The following is a 20,286-nucleotide window of genomic DNA, read 5'->3' as shown; positions in this document are numbered from 1 at the left end:
AATGAAAAGAAGAGGTACATAGGCTATAGTTTCTGACCACTAAATTATAGTCTCTACACTGTTCTAATCAAAGAACAAGAGACCTCACCTCATCGATTTTCCATAGGCCTTCCTCATACTTGTACCACCTTAGAAAGCCTTCATTACTTCGGGTATGTTGGCACATGATGCATGAGGGCTCAGTACATGTTAAGAACTCATGAAATCGAGTAGCTTTTTGCAAGATAATTTTATCTAGCTTCTTAATAATTTTTTCGGGCATCGGTGGAGGAAGCAGTGGACCTTCTATAAGAAGGCAACGTGATATGTTTAGGACTTCCAAGTTTGGTAGATTATCCAATATGAGCATTAGGGCATCCTTAACTATTAGTGAGAATCTCAAGCTCAAAATCTTCAAATTTGGAAGAAATTTGGCTGTCGTAGAAGCAAAGAGAACGTCAAAAGGACGCATGACCTTAAGTTCACTGAAGTTCTTGCAATTTAGGGCTATTTCCTCTATAAGATAAGGGAGATTTGCTATACTAGGCATTGTCAGGGATTCAAGACATCTCCATGTATGAATGACCTTGCAAATTACATCCTTCTTTATTCTGTTCCAAGCTGGCATAACAAGATGCCTTAGCTAGGGAAACCTGTAGACAACAATATATGGTGGGTTACTTCCCAATTCACTGTGCCAAAAAGAAAATTAAACATGATGATCACTGCTACCAAAGGCAATGCCAAAGACCTAGTCAATAAACAATGAGAATAAAACAAATACCTTTCAACAAGGTTTTAAACAGAAACATAAAAAAACTACCTTTCAGCAATATAAGTAAATTGTTCATCCCCTACATACAAATTGAAGTGAAAAATCAAGGTTCTTATGTATCCCTGGCTAAAACTCAACGAAATCTTCAACAAACAAGTTAATGTCTTATTAGAACACTCATCCACGTAAACATATGGCTCTAATGGGAATTTGATGAACTTTGATCTTAGCATTGACAAATTAAGAGTTTTCCAAAGCAGAGGATCACAGCAACCTGAACGCAATGAATTACAAACGTGAGCAATCCCTAAAGTCAACTGGAAGACATCAAAAGACAGGAAGATTTTCACCAATATGTCAGTGTCCAGGTCCTCCCATCCTCTTACAGCAAAGATGCCCTCTTTCATTTGACTAGTTGCCCAATTATCTCATAGAAGTTTCAGAGCATTAGCATACCTACATAAGATATCCACATAATCCATGTGTAATGCATAAAATATCATTCAATACATTAATTTATATAAATTTGAAAAGATTCGTACTAATCGAATGTATCAAATACTTAATATACCTACGCAGAGATATAGATGAATGCAAACCGTTTACATTTAAGATAAATTAATACTTAACATTAAATGATTAAGACCAAAAAAGTTTATATTTGTTGAATAGAATAATCAATTTTTCTCGGTAGAAACAACAATGAAACAACGATATCTGATATATATAACAAAATCAAATAATTAATGTTCAACAAAATAAAAATACCATCATTAATTTACAAAAATACTAAAAACTAGATTCAAATAACAACACTGGCTCTCATTAATAATTAACACGATATTATCTCCCAAATCCAAACACACAGAAACTGTTTGCTATCCAGTACCCACACAAAAATTATATAAACCACTAAGATCGTAATAACATCATAATTTCCATATGCTTACACCAAAAAAAAAAAAAAAAAGGCCACTAAAACATCATGATTCCTTACAAAAGAACGAAAACACAGCCCACAAATCTATTACAATTACCATCACAAATTGTGCAACGAATCATTGCAAAAGCAACTCATAATAACAACACCACCCTTCAAGCAATACGGTTGACATAAGTTTTACTATTATCATCACATTTTGTTAATCTATTGATTTCATTGTTTTGTTAATCATACAGAAAACCGTATTTCAACTCCCAACAATTGAAACAGATTATGCTGAATCACTTGTGTCTTTAGCTCTAAACAGTTTTCTCATACATAAAAACCAAAATACATGGTAGAATCGATATTTAACTGAACCATATTTTTCATACTTTTTTATTGTTAATTTCTTGATCATACAGGTAATGATATTATGACTACCAACTATTGAAACCATTATTTACACCTCTTTTTGTTGTTGTTGTTGTTGTGGATCATGTGTTTGGAAAACACTTTTTCATTTTTTTATTTTATTATTGTGGATCTTGTGTTTGAAAACCATTATTTACCTTACAATTTACAGATGCAAATCTCTAAATGAACAAACAAACATAAATGAAGTCTTACATAGAAGAAACATCTTCAAACAACGACACAAACTACCGGTAATAACAACAGCAAGGCTTTCCATTCTGAAGATCCTTGCAGAAGCAGAAAATAAGCATGCTTCGCTACTGCTTGGAACACATTTGTTCTTCGTGGAATATGATAGAAATAGAGGATTACAACTACTTATTGCAGCTTGCAAACAAATTGACCAACAAGTAATGTATCAAACTGTCGTTGCTCTAATCACTATGCACGGCAGTAAATGTATAATAATTCTAATGAAATTAGTGAAACTAACCAATCAATTTCACAAACTGAAAAATTGCAGGGAAGTATTCAAGTCCATGACTCCAACCGCGACAATTTTCATTAAAAGGAGAATATTTCAGATTTGCGACAAAGAGAATGAAAATCGTATACATTGGGATAGATCAACATCGCTAGAAAATATCACATGTCAAAGATGTAACGTAGATTACCAGATAGTATGTATGAAATATAATTTTTAGTAAGTTCCTTATATGATTTATTACACATGTAAAAATTTAAATGCTTTTTAATTTATTCTGAAAATAGAAGTTAAAACTCATTGGATTGTCTACACATATTTGACAAACATCAATCTAAATATATTATAATATAAATTAACAAAATCTATAAATAAGAATTCCTATTGCACATCGAAAAAAACTTCCATTCTATTACCAACCAAATTAAATCCCATGCCAAACGATAATATTCATTTGGAGCACCGTTGCCAAACCATTTTTCACTATCCAACCAATATATTACAATATCATCATGACGTTTTTTACTTGAATACTTAACAAAATATTTATTACGCTTTTTTTTTTATGTTGTGCAAATGGTTTGCTACTGTTTCATTTCCTCTTATCCAAAAAGTTATTAACATTTTTTCAATCGACGTGTTTACTTATTACTAGACGTCTATTCGTTTTCCCAAAGCACCTTTTGTATTCTCAAAAAAAACAAATAAATAATTTACATAATATTAAAGTGATACCAAGACAAAGTCAGAGAAGTCATTGACCAGGTGTTAAGATAAAATTAATAATTGTACCTCTATAATTATTAATATCAATTGTAGAGAGATGTTATTGAATCACTCATACAAGTTGAGAAGATTACCTAAATATTATATGGTCTAATCGTACAATCGATATTATTTTTGCAAACATGTCTTTGATATTCAATGTCATATTTTCATGCACATACATTTTTACCGCCTTTTCCAATCTATTCTTATTATCCTTTCTATTAAACTTGTGCCAATAAGATTTTATTCTTCCTAAACAACCATGTTTATTTATTATAACATCTTTATTCACATTCCATTTGTTTCTTTTGTATCCCTAATTAAAAAAAAAAAAAAAAAATCAAAATATGTTATAATGTGAATCAACAAAATTTTAATTAAAAAACTAAGATACTCAATAAAACATAAATAATTAAACAAGACCAATGCCGAACCATATAAATATTTTATATTAATTAATATATTATCACATCATCATGACATCTTTCACTTGGATATTTAACAAAATATTTATTACCGTTTCCTTTAAAACTGTGCCGATAAGATATCATTATTATTAAATCACCATGTTTATTTATTGTTGATTGGTGCATTGTACTATTATGTGATATTTTTAATGTGACATTACTATTAAAAATCAGGATATTAGAATTTGGGTTTGATTATGGGTCAATGTACTTACTTTTTGATTGATGTGTTTGATATTTTGATGATTTTTGGTATTGTGATATCTAATATCATTCTTAATGTACTGCTTTTGTTAAAGTATTGATCAAATAAATGATACTGTTTATGTAGATATTTATACAATATTAATGGAATTCATAAAAGCAGATATTTATTTTGATGAAACACGATCCATTTCCCACTGGTTTAGAAAAATTCGTACTAATCAAATGCATCAAATGCTTAATATACCTATATAGAAATTTAGATGAATGCAGACCGTTTACATTTAAATTTAATTAATACTTAACATTAAATGATTAATACAACCATCATTAATTTCCAAATTCAGAAAACAACATTGACTCTCATTAATAATTAATAGAACATTATCTAAGAATTTGAAATACAAAAAAAAAAAAAAATATTCGCTACCCACACGCGAACTATATAAACCATAGATACCATATCGAGAATATAATTGCCATATATTTGCACCCAAAAAGCAGCACCAAACAATCCACGCTTCCTTACAAAAAACAAAAAAAAAAAAACAAAAAAAAAAAAAAACCCTCACATCTGTTACAATTACCATCCGAAATTCTACAACGAATCATTGTAAAAGCAACCAACAAAGACGACACCGCTTTACAAGCAATATAGTTAATGTAAGTTTTACTAAAACCATTGTATTTTATTAATCTATTAATTTCATTATTTTCTTAGTGATACAAAAAATGATATTATACAAAATGGTTAAACATACAACTAATAACAATAGGATAGTGGTTTGTTCCTCAAGAGTCTTATATGTTAGAGTTGGTGCCCTAGAGCCAATCAATTATTGTAAAATTGACTCTGTAATAAATGTTTATTTATCAATAAAAGGCATATTCTTTTATATCGTGTGTGTAATGATATATGTCCTTAGGATGGTAGAACCATGACGAGGGTATCAAGTGTTTCAAATCTTAATAGTGAGAACCCTATGATCACATATGGTGGCCATTCTAGAAACATCCGTAGTCCCAGTATTATTCTGACCAAGGACACAGATAATACGGTAAGGCTATCATAGTGTTGAATGACCCTGTCGAAAGGCAGTGACTGATCTCACTTGTTAAGGTTGTTTGCCGACAACCTGGTGCAACGCATCGGTGTTTGCTAGAGGCGAGTTCACTAGACAGACCCACTAGAGGATTCCATATGGATGGTAAGCCCAGTGTCTATGAAATAAATCCTCTAATGGATGGTGGTGTATGTGATCCTTAGACTTGAGATCATCGGAGCGCCTTGTGCACCCATTGGTGTAGTTTGACACTAGCTCAACGTAGTTCTATTTAAAGCTTTCAATGCAATAGTGATTGGCTACATTGAGAAGTGTATCAAGACTATGGTGGATTGACAAAGGATTCATCACTCCTGGGTACGGGAGAAGTTATCTCACTAGGTAATTCAATAAACGGCAATGACACTAAATCCGTGGCCACAGTGGGATTGAGTTGTTGCTCAATCCAATTTATTATTCCGGTCATTGGTCCAGTAACTAAATACAAAGATATCGAGGATAACTAACGTTGACACTATTTCTGTACCTTAGTCTCGATGAGATAACTGATGATGAAAGGATTTGATTGCACGGTAACCATATCATTGACAGGTAGCTGTTTCGCTAAATCTGAATCTATCGGGTGGCCATGACGCCTTGCTAGGGGCTAATCTTGGTCTGTGAGTAGTGAGACGATTAATTGGTGTTAATCGCGATACTGCTCACTGCTGATATGATAAGGAGCCTACGGGTCACACACTTAGAAGATAATTTAAGAATCGTTTTTTTTTTTTTTTTGGTGAAATGGTTATTCTCATCTTTTAGGATGAAAGGGTATTTTGGTAATCCCATAGTGCAATTAAATTTGCTGAGGTTGTTGCCTGTATTTAATTTTAATATTAAAATTAAAATTAGTGAGATTATATTTAAATACATGTGCGCATATATTTAAACGCACATGTATTTAAATGGATTATTATTAATAGTTAAATGTTAATATATATATTAATTGATTTTAATTATATTAATAATCAATTAAAATTAAAGTACCATAAAGGGTGTGTTTGGTTGCAAGGATGGATTAACTTAAGAGTCCATGGCTATTCCTATTGGGATTAGGGTTGTCAATTAAGTGACACTATATATCAGTGAAACTTAATTAAAACATAAAAAAAATATAATTAATTTTTCATTCATTGATTGAAAAGAAAACCCTGGCCACCTTTTCTTCTCTCTCTCACGTTTTTCATAGTGTGTGAATCAAAGAATTTCTTTCTTTGATTCACTTGATTCTTAAAGCCTTCTATTAGTTCTAGCAAAATTATAGTAGGTTATGCGGATTATCTTCGTGTGGATGACGTTCGTGTGATTCTCTTCTTGAATCGAAAAGCGAAATCAAAGTATTGAAGGAGCCTCCAAACATTGGTAATGTGTTCTTAATCCTTGTATGGATTATTTACTATGATTTATATTGTACAGATTTTCTGTTTATTAACATGTAAGCAATTTGATCTATACCCAGATCTTGGCATAGAAAGTGATTGATCTTTTTTTGTTTTAATTTGTGATTTTTCCGCTGCTTTTTCGAGATCAATCACTTACAATGGTATCAGAGCCTCGGGTATTAGATTATGTTGTTTAATTGATGTTTGATAACATGTGTATTTGCTTGATAACATGTTATTGCATGATTTGAAGGTTTTTAAATCTGGAAAAATTATGTATGTTGAATGTTTTAATTAATCAATTGATTAAATAATGTGTTGATTGAATGTGTATTGGTTGGTTAGTGTCCTGCTCGAATGTTTAAGCATTCGATTTGATTTGGATCTGTGTCGTTATGTGAAAAACTGCAAAAGACGTTACTGTGTGAATCATTGTTTTGTGGCATTAGCTGCGGCGAAATAACACTTCACCACAGTGAAATGCTAGAAAAGTAGATCTAGCCGCGACGAAATAAAACTTCGCCGTGGCATGAATCTCTTTGGAACGTTTTCTGTTTTCTGGAAGTTCATGGTTGCCGCGGCAAAAAAAACGTCGCTGCAACGACCATGTGTGCATGAACTTTGCCGGGGCGAAGAATTTATTCGTCACGACAAGAAACCTACTGTTCCGTTTTCGCTTTTCATTTTTCACATAGGGGCTTAATTGAAGTTTTTTGAACCTTTAAAGCCAATATTCATTCTGCACGTTTAAGAGTGTAACTTGATAATTCAATCCACCCAATTCAAAAAATGATTGTTTTTGAATGTATGCGATGTTCTTGTTTGATAATTGCATTGTGCCCGGTACATGAGCCTTAGACCTATTGTTTATTGTTTATCGGGTTTGTTTGTAAATTTTATAAACAAATAGGACCTACGTGTCCTGTCTCTCTCTCTTATATCTCCATGTATTTCTTCTTCTCATCTCACTCCCCTCGTATGTAACGTGAGGTTTCTATTTTATCGATGTAAATTAGAATATGATTTTTATTATAAAAATACTTTGTAATGATCGTGAAGAAGAAACGAAAGAGCTATGAAGAGGAATAACTTGAAGACCCAAGATTTACTTTTAAACCCCTAGGTTGACCCACCGATTCCTCTAGGCTCAAGGAAATCGGTTTTAGTGGGCCATGTACCGGCACATTTTATTTTGTTTAAAATGCATGCTAAGGTTTAATATTCAATAACATGCCAAACAATGACATTCTAAGAAAGATAATAAACTGGTGAGACATTAAATAAAAAACCCTCAAACAAAGGATATTAAGTCACTTGAAATACCTTCCATCATCATGTCTTTAATCAAACCATTGTTCATTGGAACCTTGTTCACCAAAGCGAAGGGTACACTTCTACCAGTGGGAGGTTAAAGCTCATTGGAGTTTTCCTTAATGGTGATGGGTCGACTTAAAATGACTGTTTTGCTTATTCGCCAAAGCGAAGGTTGATAAACATATCATAGGCATAGTAGAGTAGTACACATGTTCTGTGTATGTGGCAACATGTAGTGTCCACTCTACTAATACTGGGAATCACACTTGAGGACAACGGGAGAAGCAGTTGGATTGTGTGATTGGCTTGTTGGCTTGCTTCACATTTGAGGTTGGTAGTGGGAGCTATCAACTGGTGTGGATTAAGTTTGTTGGCCTACCTAATCAACCCATTTTGGCTTGTTCACCCAAGCGAAGGTTTGAAATGGGCCAGATGGGATCTTAGTCCACTAGGAAAGCCAACGGGCTTTCCCGAGTTAATAGTAAAGGCTATTGGCTTGAAGAAAATAGTGAGAGCATTTTTTAATAAAAGACCATATTAAGGAATAATAAACATTATATTGACTTTACTTTTCTGAATTGTAGATTCACTTAAAAATGAGCATTATGAACCTGCGACTAATAATCGAGAAAGAAAACAGGTTGGATGGATCCAATTTCTCGGACTGGTATCATAATCTTCGGATTATACGCAAGTTCGAAAAGAAATTGTATATCCTTGATAAGCCATGTATGGCTGAGCCTGATCTTGATGCCACTCAGGAAGTAAAGGATACTTATCAAAAGTTCCTTGATGGTGCTGATGGCGTTCAATGCTTGATGTTAGCATCGATGACACCAGTGCTGAAAAGCAGCATGAGAATATGGACGCTACTGCCATTATTCTACACCTCAAGGAGCTTTACGAAGGGAATGCTCGACATGAGAGGTACAAGGTGTCAGAAGCACTGTTTGGAAGTCGCTTGACTGAGGGAGCCCAAGTTGGCCCTCATGTGCTCAAAATGATCAAGCACATGGAGAGGCTTGAGACTTTGGGGTTTGAGTTTGATGCAGAATTACAAGTGGATTTAATTCTGCAATCCTTGCTTGACTCTTATGCACCGTTCATAATGAACTTCAATATGAACGCGATGGTGAAAACCCTGTCGAAGCTTTTAAACATGCTAAGGACTGCAGAGCAGGACTTGAAGAAGTCCAAGCCTGTTTTACTAGTAACTGCCAGTAAAGGAAAGGGTAAGGGTAAGGGCAAGGGAAAGGCCAAGGCCAATCCCAAGCTTAGGCCCAAAGGACAGGATGCTCTCAAGCCTGAGGGTGGCGTTGGGAAAGGTGGGAAGGTAGTCTGCTTTTATTGTGGCAAGCATGACCACTAGAGGAAGCACTGCAAGGCTTTTCTCGCAAACAAGAAGAAGACAGATGCTTCAACTTCAAGTATGCTTATGATTGAGATTAACTTCTCTCCTTCAACAGCTTGGGTCATTGACACAAGGTGTGGTACTCACATTTGTACTGATGTGCAAGGACTAAGGCAAAGTAGAGTGCTCGCCAAGGGAGAAGTGAACCTACGAGTTGGAAATGGAGCACATGTGGCTGCATTTGCTATAGGGTCTTATTGTTTATCTTTGCCTACGGGCTTACTATTAGAACTCAAAGATTGTTATTTTGTACCTGCGATTTCTAGAAACATTATTTTAGTATCCGCTTTGGATAATATAGGATATCGTTTTGAGATTTCTAATGGATTGTTGTCCTTTAGTTTTAATGGTATTCTATTTGGAATTGCAAGGTTATATAACGGATTATATGTTCTTGATTTGAACAATAAGGATATTCTCAACGTTGAAACTAAGAAAGCTAAACATAGCGAACAAAACCATACATACCTCTGGCATTGTAGATTGGGTCATGTTAATCAGACCCGCATTGCAAAACTTCAAAGAAGTCATTTGAGGTATGCAAGTCATGCCTTTTCGGCAAGATGATCAAGTCACCTTTCACAGGACAAAGTGAAAGGGCTACTGAACTGTTTGGCATCATCCATAATGATGTATATGGTCCACTAACAGTTAAAGCCAGGGATGGATATTCCTACTTCATCACATTTATTGATGATTTCAGTAGATATGGTTATGTCTACCTCATGAGACATAAATCTGAAGCCTTTGATAAGTTCAAAGAATTTAGGAATGAAGTACAGAATATGTTGGGCAAAAGTATTAAGGCTCTTCGGTCAGATCAAGGAGGTGAATACTTGAGCTCATGATTTTCTGAATACTTGAAGGGATGTGGGATAGTATCACAACTCACCCCTCCATATACACCCCAGCATAATGGAGTGTCTGAAAGGAGGAATATGACCTTACTTGACATGGTTAGGTCCATGATGAGTATTAGTGATCTACCTGCATCATTCTGGGGTTATGCCCTGAAGACTGCGACTCACGTCTTGAACCGTGTGCCGTCAAAGTCTGTAGATAAGACTCCATATGAACTATGGAGTGGACGAAAGCCTAATTTGTCTTATCTAAGGATTTGGGGTTACGAAGCTTATGTCAAAAAATTGACTTTGAATAAGTTGGGCCCAAAATCTTGCAAATGTATATTTGTAGGGTATCCTAAGGAGACCAAATGATACTATTTCTACCATCTAGAAGAGCGCAAAATTTTTGTTGCTCGTACTATTGTCTTCCTAGAAAATGAATTTTTTCTAAGAAGTACTAGTGGGAGAAAAGTAGAACTCGATGAAGTTCTAGAGTCATAAGATATACTAGACACAGAACGGGATGATGTGCCACAGGAAGTGGTCGAACATCAGGAGGAGGTTACTCCACAACTTGTGGATCAAAGTGAACCACCTCAAGTAGCACAAGAGCTACGTAGATCTGGGAGAGTACTCCATGAGCCCAAGAGATACGGTTATCTCATGACTCAACATGGTGACGTATTAGTCTACCAAGATGATGAACCCAGAACCTACAAAGACACTATATCGGATCCAGATTCCATTAAATGTCTTGAAGCCATGAAATCTAAGATGGATTCCATGTACCAAAACCAAGTATGGTCTCTGATGGAACCACCTGAATGGGTGAAATCCATAGGGTGTAAATAGGTCTTCAAGAAGAAGACTGACATGGATGGCAAGGTGCACACTTATAAGGCACGACTGGTTGCCAAAGGTTTCAAACAAATTCATGGTATTGGATATGAAGAAACCTTTTCGCCAGTTGCCATGATTAAATCCATCTAGATTATGCTTGCAATTACAGGATATCATGATTATGAGATTTGGCAAATGGATGTCAAAATGGCTTTCCTGAATAGAAACCTTGAAGAGGATGTGTATATGACGCAACGCAATGGTTTCGTTCTTGATGGGCAAGCTGAGAAGGTATACAAGTTGCAGAGATCCATTTATGGACTCAAACAAGCTTTAAGGAGCTGGAACATTCGTTTTGATGAAGCCGTAAAAGAATTCAGTTTTATCAAGAACAAAGACGAGCCCTGTGTTTACAAGAAAATGAGTGGAAGCGCAGTGGCATTCCTAGTGTTGTATGTCGATGACATACTTCTGATCCGGAATGATATACCAAACTTGCAGTCGGTAAAGACTTGGTTATCCAAGTGCTTCTCCATGAAAGACTTAGGAGAAGCAGCCTACATCCTCTGAATGAAGATCTATCAAGATAGATCACGTAGGTTGCTTGGCCTAAGTTAGAGTACATACATCGACAAGGTACTGAAGAGATTCAGTATGGAAGAATCCAAGAAGGGATTTCTTCCGATGTCACATAGTGTATGTCTCTCTAAGGATATGTGTCCTAAAACACACGATGAGAGAGATAGAATGAAGAGGATCCCATATGCGTCAGCAATTGGATCCATCATGTATGACATGTTATGTACTTAGATTAATGTCTCATATGCGTTAAGCACTTGTAGTAGATATCAATCGGATCCAGGTGAGCGTCATTGGATAGCTTTCAAGAACATCCTTAAGTACCTAAAGAGGACTAAGGACATGTTCTTGGTTTATGGAAGGGAATATAAGATCACTGTAAGAGGATACAGTGATGCTAGTTTTCAAACAGATAAAGATGATTATCGATCGCAATCAGGGTTCATATTTTGTCTCAGTAGGGGTGTAGTGACCTGGAAGAGCTCCAAGCAAAGCACTGTAGCATACTCTACAGTGGAGGCTAAGTATATTGCCTTATCCGATACGGGCAAGGAGGTAGTCTGAATTAAGAAGCTCGTCACTGAACTTGGTGTGGTTTCCACGATTGTTGATCCGATAGATGTCTATTGTGACAACAATGGAGCAATTGCTCAAGCAAAGGAACCACGATCTCACCAGAAGTCTAGACACATACTCAAACATTTTCATCTGATCAGAGAAATGGTTGAGAGGAAAGATGTACAGATCAGTAAAGTGCATACTGATAACAATCTCGCTGATCCACTGACGAAGCCTCTATCGCAGCAGAAGCATGAAAAACACTTAAGGTCATTCGATGTTAAATACATGAATGATTGGCTATAGTGCAAGTGGGAGATTGTTAGAGTAGGTGCCCTAGAGGCAATCAATTATTGTAAAATTGACTATGGAATAAATGTTTATTTATCAATAAAAGGCATATTCTTCTATATTGTGTATGTAATGATATATGTCCTTATGATGGTAGAACCATGACGAGGGTATCAAGTGTTTCAAATCTTGATAGTGAGAACCCTATGATCACATATGGTGGCCATTCTAGAAACATTCGTAGCCCTAGTATTATTCTGACCAAGGACACAGATAATACGGTAAGACTATCATAGTGTTGAACGACCCTATCGAAAGGCAGTGATTGATCTAACTTGTCAAGGTTGTTTGTCGACAACCTGGTGCAACGCATGGGTGTTTGCTAAAGGCAATTTCACTGGACAGACCCACCAAAGGATTCCATATGGATGGTGACCCCCGTTCTTATGGAAAAAATCCTCTAACGGATGGTGGTACATGTGATCCTCAGACTTGAGATCATCGGAGCGCCTTGTGCACCAATTGGTGTAGTTTGACACTAGCCCAACGTAGTTCTATTTAGAGCTATCAATACGGTAATGATTGGCTACATTGAGAAGTGTATCGAGGCTATGGTGGATTGACAAAGGATTCATCACTCTTGGGTACGGGAGAAGTTATCTCACTGGATAATTCAATAAACGGCAATGACACTAAATCTGTGGCCACAGTGGGATTGAGTTGTTGCTCAATCCAATTTATTATTTCGGTCATTGGTCTAGTAACTGAATACAAAGATATTGGGGATAACTGAGGTTGGCACTATTTATGTACCTCAGTCTCGATGAGATAACTGATGATGAAAGGATTGGATTGCACAGTAACCATGTCATTGACAGGTAGTTGTTTCGCTAAATCCGAATCTATCGGGTGGCCATGATGCCTTGCTAGGGGCTAATCTTGGTCTATGAGTAGTGAGACGATTAATTGGTGTTAATCGTGATACTACTCACTACCGATATGATAAGAAGCCTACAAGTCACACACTTAGAAGATAATTTAAGAATCGTTTTTTTTTTTTTTGGGGGGGGGTTTTTTTTTTTTTTTTCTTGTGGAAGGGGTATTTTCGTCTTGTAAGACGAAAGGGTATTTTGGTAATCCCATAGTGTAATTAAATTTGCTGAGGTTGTTACCTGTATTTAATTTTAATATTAAAATTAAAATTAGTGAGATTATATTTAAATATATGTGCGCATATATTTAAATGGATTATTATTAATAGTTAAATGTTAATATATATTATATATATATTAATTGATTTTAATTATATTAATAATCAATTAAAATTAAAATACCATAAATGGTGTGTTTGGTTGCAAGGATGGATTAACTTAAGAGTCCATGGCTATTCCTATTGGGATTAGGGTTTTTAATTAAGTGACACTATATAAGTGAAACTTAATTAAAACATAAATTACAATTTTTCATTCATTGACTGAAAAGAAAAACCCTAGCCACCTTTTCTTCTCTCTCTCACATTTTTCATAGTGTGTGAATCAAAGAATTTCTTTCTTTGATTCACTTGATTCTTGAAGCCTTCTATTAGTTCTAGGAAAACTATAGGAGGTTATGTGGATTATCTTCGTGTGGACGATGTTTGTGCGATTCTCTTCTTAAATCGACAAGTGAAATCAAAGAATTGAAGGAGCCTCCAACGTTGGTAATGTGTTCTTAATCCTTGTATGGATTATTTACTATGATTTATATTGTACAGATTTTCTGTTTTTTAACATGTAAGCAATTTGATCTAAAGTGATTGATTTTTGTTTTAATTTGTGTTTTTTCTGTTGCCTTTTCGAGATCAATCACTTACATTACAACGATAATGGTTAACCATATAAATGGTTATGCTGAACCATGTACATCTTTAGTTGTTAATAGTTTTCTAATACACAAAAACAAAAATGGGTTTTAGAATCCAGATTTAACTGAGTCATATTTGGCAGACTTATTTATTCTTAATTACTTAATCATACAAGTAATGGTATTGTGATTCCCAACTATGGATTTTTTTTTTTTAATTATTACGAATCTTGTGCTTCGAAACCATTATTTACCGTACAATTTACAGGTGCAAATCTCTGAACAAACAAGCAAACATAAAACAAATATTACAAAGAAGGGACATCCCGAAACAACAACACAAACTGCCAACAATAACAACAGTAGGACTTTCAATTCTGAAGACACTTGCAGAAGCAGAAAATAAACAAGCTTTGCTACTGCTTGGGACACATTTGTTCTTCATCAAACATGATACACATATGGGATTACAACTACTGATTGTAGTTTGCCAAAAATATAACATGCAAGCAATATATCACACTGTCATTGCTCTGCTTACTATACATGACAACAGAGGTATACAAATTCTAAAGAAATTAGTAAAACTACCTAATCATTTCTACGAACTGAAATATTGCAGGGAAGAATTCAAGTCCCTGACTCCAACTACCACAATTCTCACTAAAAGATGAATATTTGGGACTTGCAACAAGGATAATCAAAATTGTATACACTGGGACAGATGGACGCCACCAAAAAATATCACATGTCATAGATGTAATGTGGATTACAAAATTAGTCTATATGAAATTTAATTTTTAGTAAGTTTCTTATGTAATTTCTTGCACATGTAAAAATTTAAATGCTTTTTAGTTTAATCTGAAAGTAGAAGTTAAAACTCACTCAATTATCTACGATTGATCCAAATATTTAGTAACTTATAAAGAAAAATTGATCACAAAATTACAATGATCAATAAAACATAAACAATATTTAATAAAAATATTAAACACCAATGATTATGAGAATCTCAAATAATTAAACACGTTCGACAAACAGCAATCTAAATACTGTTCCTATAACATATAAAAAAATATTCCATTCTGTTATTGATTAGATTAAATTCCACGCCGAACCACAACATATTTTGGAAACCTGCCTGCCGAACCATTGTTAACAATTTATTACGCTTTCTTTTAATGCACTACAAACAGTTTGTTACCGTTTCGTATCCCATTACCCAATAAGTTGTCAACACTTTTTCAATCAACATGTTTATCTGTTATTAGATATCTGTTAATTTTCCCGAAGCAACTTTTATATTGTTTGATACAATACCCCAGAAATTGACTGGGTTGTCATGTTCTGAACTACTAAACAAACAAGGCAACGATCAGAAAATAATCCCAAAAACTTTGAATAAACTGTATAGATAGACATGTGTTTTCAAAATCAATATAAGGATTATGGATGTGAAGGAACCATCCGAATTTTATACTATGACAAAAATTCTCGAATAAAAGATTAGTTCAAATTTATTCCGTCTGTTTGTTTCCTATTTTTGTTTAGATAAAATAAATCAAGATATATTCTAATGTGAAGTAACAAAATTTTATTTACAAGACTAAAATACTAGATAAAACATAAACAATATTTAATATTTTAATAGATATTTAATAACAATATTAGACAAAATTGTTTATAAAAATGTTAAAAAATTAAACATATTCAACAAACATCAATCTAAATATATTATAATCTAAATTTAAAAAACTACAAATAACCATTTCTGTTACAGATTTAAAAAAACTTTTGTAGCATTATTGATTAAACAAGACTGAATCTGAACTATATGCATGTTTCATAACCAGGTTGCCGAACCATAATTAAAAAATTAATAAATATATTATGACATCATCTTATATTCTCTGACTTGGATACTTAACAAAATATTTATTGCCCTTCCTTTAAAAATGTATCAATAAGATTTTATTATTAGTAAATCACAGTGTTTATTTATTATAATATCTCAACATCTTGACGAACCATCATTAACTACCTAACTAATATGTTACACACTTAACAAAATATTTATTACGGTTTTCTTGAATATTGTACAGATGGTCTACTAATGTTTCGTACTGCCTTATCCAAACAATTATTAACAATTTTTTGATCGACACGTTTATTTATTTCCAATTGTCTGTTCAGATTCCACATCTTCGTATCCTATTCTCCTATAAATATTACTCTGACATCAATCACCCATTTAACTTTCTTTAGATACCATATGCTTTAATTGTTAATTTCTTCTCCACAACTTAATTCGAAAATGTCTGACAAAACATCACAACCAAAAGAATCTACAATGAATATCAACAACGACCTCAACAACAATAATTCTCCACCAAGGCAACCAGAAGGTATGAATGTTCCATATCTTTTCTATCCTAAATCACAAAATGTCAAACAAAACGATAATACATATTTGCGGGAATATAAAAACCATAAAAAAAACTTTTTTGATATGTCAAGAGTTCATCTCGTTATTATATTTACAAATTCATGTTACCATTTCCATATATTTATAAAATTTGATTGTATATTGTTTTTGCAATTGGTTTAGACATTTTTCATGGAATGCTGGAATTGAGGAAAATTTTAAAAAAAATTGACACCAATCTGGATGATCTACATACTGCTAGAGACAAATTCAAAGAAGTCATTGACCAAATGTTAGAAATCATGCAATCTGCCATGGATATTATTTATAACACAAACAAAAGAGAGTATGCATATGCACTAGAGGAACTGAACAACCATAAGAGAAACAGAAAATAAACACCATGGCAGTCGTACTTCACAATATGAAAAACTGTTGTACTTATTTCTTTTATAATAAAATTATTATTCTCTATGTTCAAATTTATCTTGATTTTGATGTTACTCATTAATTGATCGAAAATTGTTCCTTTAATTGACGCATTACATTTACAGTTTAATGAATCTACTAAAAATTCTCCATCTTGACACATTGGTTTTGATTTAATTCTTCCATCTTCACACATTGGATGAGTATTAATAATAATTATATAAGTACATTACATAAGCATTCCAAAAATCCAACCATTTTAAATAAAAACGTATAAAGATAGAAATTAGTCTCTTCATATTCTGTTTTGTAGTTTCACAATTATTAACCTATAAATTAATTGAGTTACATGTTCTCAATTGTAAAACAAACAAAGCCTTTGAATGAACTGTGTGAACAGACATTTGTTTTCAAACCTTGGATGGGGATTACTGATTTTAAAGAAATATATGAATCCTATATTGTGAGAAAAAAAATTACCAGTCAATGTCAAACTTGAAAATGAATATAACTTACAGAAATTGTGAAAGCTCAATATAAATTTTAAGTTTAAATAATTGATCTTGATAATATTAATTGATATTAATAATTATAAAGGTACAATTATTAATTTTATCTTCATACAACTCTGTACATATATAGAATTTATATTTATTCTAAAACTTGTATAATTTAACAATTATCATCTCTTAATCTAATTACTTCATTCTGTTAGAATAAATTTGTTCTAACCTATTTCAAAAACATTAAATAAACACACCCGCGCAATGCGCAAGCCCCATGTCTAGTTATTTAATATAACCCACCCCACTCACTTATTCGCCATGTCACCCACATGTCTTCGTTGCATTTTAAATTTTTATATGTAAAATTACAATAGACCCCCCATACTTTACTAATGTTCTTTCATTTTCGGTTCCAAGACAGGTTCCATCTCGGGTACCCGACCTCGGTTCCCATTCCAGGTCTGGTTCGGATTCCTACCCATGCAGGAATAGAAACTAGACCCGCACAGTGGCGGTTCCAAAAAATTGGAACCTACCTAATGTAATAACTGCTTTCTACTAGTATACTTTAGAACATATACAATAAAACATACATAATTAGTATATGAAAATAGTTGGGCCCAAATTTTTCTTTACTTACAAAACATAATTCTTTACATATATCAAAATAACAAGTACAAAAAACTTAGCGATAGTGGACAGTAATGCCAATCGTCCCCGCTTGTCGATGTCCTTCCGACCGCTGCTCACCTATTTCCTGCAAAAATATGGAAAAACAACGGGGTGAGCATAAAAATGCTCAGTAAGTAAATCCCTTAACTCTTCTCCTTCTTAGGTTCTTTCCTTACTTAATTCCTTCTCTTTTCTTTCTCTGTTTCTTACTCTCACTATTCTTTTCTTTCTTTCTACTTCTCTCTATTCTTTCTTTCTTATTCTTTCTATTCTTCCTCTTCTTGCTACTCTTCTATTCTTTCTAACCATAATAAAAAGATTCATGAGAATATGCATAAATGAAATGCAGATGCAATAATGCATAAAATGCTTTTTCTTTCATATTTCTATTTTCTTGTTCTATTTCTTTTCTTTTCTTTTCTTTTCTTTTCTTGGCTTGTTCAAGCCTTCTCATTCTTTTTCATTCTTATTCTTTCTTTTCTTATTCTTTGCCGATCGGACTCGGTTGATGTATGATTCGGAACCTTGACCGTGTGAGTGAGTACAGTCCTCATCTACATGCACTCTTATGAACCGTACAAATTCTTCTTTCTTCTTAGGCCACTCAATTAAGGTGACGTGCATGTAGGAATTCTTCTTGGTACAACCCTCATCCACATACACTCTTACTTAAGAGTTAATTCATTATTCACCTTCTCTTTGAAAAGGAAAAACACAGCAGCCCCATATTTCCTCTCCCACGACAGAAGTGAATTTTTCATTTCATTCATTGATTGAAAAATTCAAAACATTTCTTTTCTTCTTTAATCTTAAAGCTAAAGAGGATCTAGCAAATCCCTCTTTAGTTCTTTGTGATTGTCTTCGTGTGGACTACGTCGGTTCGATCCTACACTTGGGTCGGTAGCAAAAATGTTCAAAGATAAATTTGGAGGAGCCTTCAAACGTGCGTATGTTTTTCTAAACTCATGATTAATAATTCTGCAGATTTCTACTTTAATATAAACTGTAAAATTATACCTTTGATCTTGGCTCTTTGGAACAATCCTTGTATTATGATTTTTGTTTTTCGCTGCATATATGGATCGTTTCCTTATAGTTTTTAATACTTAGTAAGTTTTGTTTTAGTTTTAATCTCTCCCATTAATCCAAACAAATTCGGTTCCTCCAACTTGAAAAACACTTAGGAAAACTAGTGCTTAGCAACCAATCCTCGTGGGAACGATACTCACTCATCACTCTATTACTTTGTACGACTAGTTCACTTGCTATCATTGCATGTTGTAGTAACAACGCACCAAGTTTTTGGCGCCGTTGCCAGGGATTGAGTTTTGTGTTAACATTAAGTTTTCTTGTGTTAGCTAGATTGGAGTTTATTTTTGTTTTAATTGTTGTTTGTTCAATTTTCGTTCTTCTTTTTGGTTGTTTTGTGATCTCACTTTTTCTATTTTTCTGTGTAGTTTATGCGAAGAGCAAGACGTCAGCCAGTGGTTCCTGTTGATCCTGAGATTGAAAGAACCACTAGAAGACTTAAAAGAGAAAGAAGAAAAAGAAAGGCTACAGTTGAACCAGAGGTCATAGTTGTTGAGATGGTAGAAAATAGAACACTAAGGGAGTTTTCAGTTCCCTCAGTTGATGGCAGTGGGTCGAGTATTACTAGACCAGCGGTACAAGCCAACAACTTTGAGATAAAGCCGACAATCATCCAGATGATCCAGTAGTCAGTACAGTTTAAAGGAGATTTGAAGGAAGATCCAAATCTACACATTGCCAATTTTTTGGAGATCTGTGACACTTTCAAGTCAAACGGAGTGGCAGATGACGCCATTAGATTGAGACTGTTCCTATTTTCATTGAGGGATAAGGCAAAGGATGGTTAATGGCACTACCATCAGGAACGATCACAACATGGAATGCTTTAGCACATAAGTTCCTGACCAAATTCTTTCCTCCAGCAAAATCAGCAAAGCTAAGAAATGATATCACATCATTTCTACAGGAAGAGTCGGAATCATTGTATGAGGCTTGGGAGAGATACAAAGAATTACTGAGGAGGTGTCCACATTATGGGTT

At 33.9% G+C, this 20,286-nt stretch overlaps 1 non-coding gene across 1 annotated transcript; it reads right to left on the bottom strand.

The window, feature by feature from the left end:
• Positions 1 to 20,179: 20,179 nt before the first annotated feature.
• On the bottom strand, positions 20,180 to 20,286 carry LOC116140557. The gene has a single exon (XR_004129646.1). It is a non-coding gene; the product is annotated as a small nucleolar RNA R71 (small nucleolar RNA).

The sequence above is a fragment of the Pistacia vera genome, unplaced genomic scaffold (assembly GCF_008641045.1).
Source record: "Pistacia vera cultivar Batoury unplaced genomic scaffold, PisVer_v2 Contig373, whole genome shotgun sequence".
In the NCBI taxonomy this organism is placed as follows: Eukaryota; Viridiplantae; Streptophyta; class Magnoliopsida; order Sapindales; family Anacardiaceae; genus Pistacia; species Pistacia vera.
Note: the sequence above shows the minus strand (reverse complement) of the source record. Positions and strands in the feature narration are given on the sequence as shown.